The sequence below is a fragment of the Limulus polyphemus genome, unplaced genomic scaffold, assembly GCF_000517525.1.
Source record: "Limulus polyphemus unplaced genomic scaffold, Limulus_polyphemus-2.1.2 Scaffold426, whole genome shotgun sequence".
NCBI classification, from domain to species: Eukaryota; Metazoa; Arthropoda; class Merostomata; order Xiphosura; family Limulidae; genus Limulus; species Limulus polyphemus.
In genome coordinates this window covers 266,367-269,566 of record NW_013666036.1, presented here as the reverse complement: position 1 = coordinate 269,566, position 3,200 = coordinate 266,367, and positions in this window count along the sequence as shown.

Genomic DNA, 3,200 nt, shown 5'->3' with positions numbered 1-3,200 from the left:
GTTTTAGCCATCTTTTACCACGTAGTGTTTGACATAAAATGTAAATTAAAGTACAATTCAGCATAGTTTTGCATTTACGAGTGTTTTAAGTCTTTTCAACCATTCTATACTCATGTAGTATTGTAGTATTTGACACAAAGTGTAAACTAAAGTACTATTCAAAATATATTTCTTGTCATATAAACACAGTGTTTTAAGTTTTAACCATCTTAGTATTTGACAAAAATTGTAAAACAAAGTTCTAATCAGCATATGTAAAATTAAAAATATACTTCTTGTCATATAAACAGTAAATAAAGGTACTTATGCTTTTTAGTATCATGGTCATGCATTGGCTTCTTGTTTCTTTATATGACATTGGAGTTTTTATTATAAATTTTAGTACTGCACAAGTATGGGTCTACTGCACGTTAGAATAAACCCTGCTTTTGGGTCACTTCAGAACATTTTTTAATGCATACTATTGAAATTTTCTGCGCTCGAGAATGGTTTTAACGAGTCGTATAAGTTCAGTGAATGTTACAGATGAAATATAAGCTCTTAGATCAGACTTGAGAAAGGAGACTTGCAAACCCGATTTCTTTCTTGTGTAGAGAAGCACATTACGCTAATGCATTAGTAAATTAAGAAAAAAATTACAAGTAAGCATAATGATATTTAGTGTAGAAAACATACTACATGTTTTGACAGTATCTTGGCCTGTCTTCTTAACACGTAATATGTTTTATACAATAGATATCATTGTGTTTACGATTATAAAAATCCTTTCTTTTTTTATTAATTTAACACAACTCCTTGACCACCAACTAGTATTCTAACTTTATAAGATTCTTTATCTAAAGAATCTTCTTTCTGTAGTTGTAGTACGAGGTACATTTTGATTAATTAAGATTAAACAAAGCAAGAGAAAACTAACTGCTTTCATCAAATTATTCTGAACACGTTTTCTGGATATCTGCACATACACATAGCTGATAACTCACCCCGACTTTCAAGTCCTTGTGTCCCCGGAAATTTGCTTGTTTTAGATCTTCACAAAAATATTTTAGAACACATTTCTCTGACCTCATGATAAGTATCCACTAAAACACTAAAGGATTAAGCTACATTTTATACATCTCTTTCGTTACTTTAATGTGGGGGAAAAACATTCAGAAAAGGTTCACTCCAAGTAGCAGATAAATATGTTTAATTAATTATTCTTATCAGTAAGACCCCATAATCCTATTCTTTTACCATGCAGCGATAAATGAATAAGAATGCATGTAATGTCATCTTGCCCATTCGAATTAACAATGGACACCCACTGATCTTCTTAGAAACTTGGAGTCATGTTTGAGTAATGGCATTTGGCCTACCAACCAGAAAAATTGCCTATCAATTGCTGCACCAAAGATGGGTGGACCTGGTCAAATTCTTGGCATACATAAGTTGCAGCACATAACCTTGCAGTAAAGGGTCACTACTTATTCGAAAGACACCTTTTGTAATGTTGAAAACTAGGTGCATCCTCTTTTGACCAACATCTCAATGATTTGAATTTCAAACCCACTGGAAGAAGAATCAAACTTGAAACCAGAACTGATCTCCATTCATTTTACAACAATGTAGTGCTCCTAACTAATTGGTTCGATATTGTTGTGTGCAAGTTCAATTCCAGAATTTTAGAAAGTACAGGAAAATAGAAATAGAACAGTGATATACACAAAAGATAGAAGTTCACTAAACCATGTTTTTAGGAATCACAATAACCAGGTATTTTACTCTCGAACTTTATCCAGGAATTGTCTATAGTTTCAGCGAAAATGGAATTGGAAGTTTCAACCTCAATGGCATATTATGATCATATGCACCCCTAGAATTCATATAGGGCTATCCCTAATTCTGAATTATTGACCAGAAGGTAGCTTTCCGACCATAAGGGCTTTATCTGGCATTTTGAAACGAATAACATGATTGGTTACCACCTTCATAATGTTTCTATAGCTGAAAATGTGGAGCATATTAAGTGACTTTATTTTTTGAACCCCGGATCTTTCGATCTGAAGCTAACATACTAACCATTAAGCCAAGCTTGGCCCATTTGTGAGAAAAAAAGAGAATCTCTGACTTAGGTTTGTTATAAACGGAGTCATATTTACGCAGAAAAGCTGCCAGAGCCATTATACACTCCTATTACTGTAAGTTGCACAATCATCCAGTTTTCGTGTGAATATGAGATTATAAGAAACACTGGATAAACAAAACAAAACAAAAACCAACAGTTAAATCGTGGAAGAGTGTCAGGAACTTATCTGATAAAAAGACGTTCTATACTATGTGAGATGTTAGTTTAAGTTTAAAAATAATGACTCTCACTAATAAAGTAACATTGAATAACCTGGGTGAAACTATTAGTAATAGATTTTATTCTCCATGTAAAGTCAAGACGGCTTAGTCTGCTACGTGGTCGTTAGCCGGTTCAAGTGATATGTCCACTTCCATTCCTATCTTGTTTGATGGTTTTGTTTCATATTCAATAGCCAGTCTTACAGAGCTGTTTTATTTAATGATAATTATTTTCCTAATACTTGCTTGTTTACTTTTTATGAGATGATGTAAGTGGGTTACTAGGTTATAGAGTGTATTTTAAAGCTTAATAAATTTTGCATATAATAATAATAAAATAGGTAGTCAAAGATCATAAAAACTGTTATGCTCTATCAAATGATGATAAAATTATAGTTACTCCTAGAACTAGGTAGGCGTTAGGCCTGTTGAAGAAAGATGATGATGAATGAAAAATAAGAAATCTCGGTTTTGGCTATTCGCCTGTTTTCGACTATGGGACGCTCTGAATAGCTGAAAAGCGGCATATACACTGGAGATACAGCAATTATGCCAAGTAGCTTTTCATATCTAGCTTATGATGACCTGTATATGTATTGATTTTTTTTCACTCCTTCACTTCATACATGTACATAATATAAAGGTTGGCTCCCTAAAGACAACGATTGTATAGTCTACAAAGCATTGAGTATTCTACATGTTACAATCATCCAATGTTCATATTGTTACGTCTCCGTTTGTTAATTGATTTTTCGTAACTTCGTTTCCGACGAAACTTTAGCGACACAAGTCCTTACTTAATAAAACTGGTTTATTCTTTCCGAATACAACTTTACGATACACTTATTTTCAACAGTCGCGCTATAACAAAC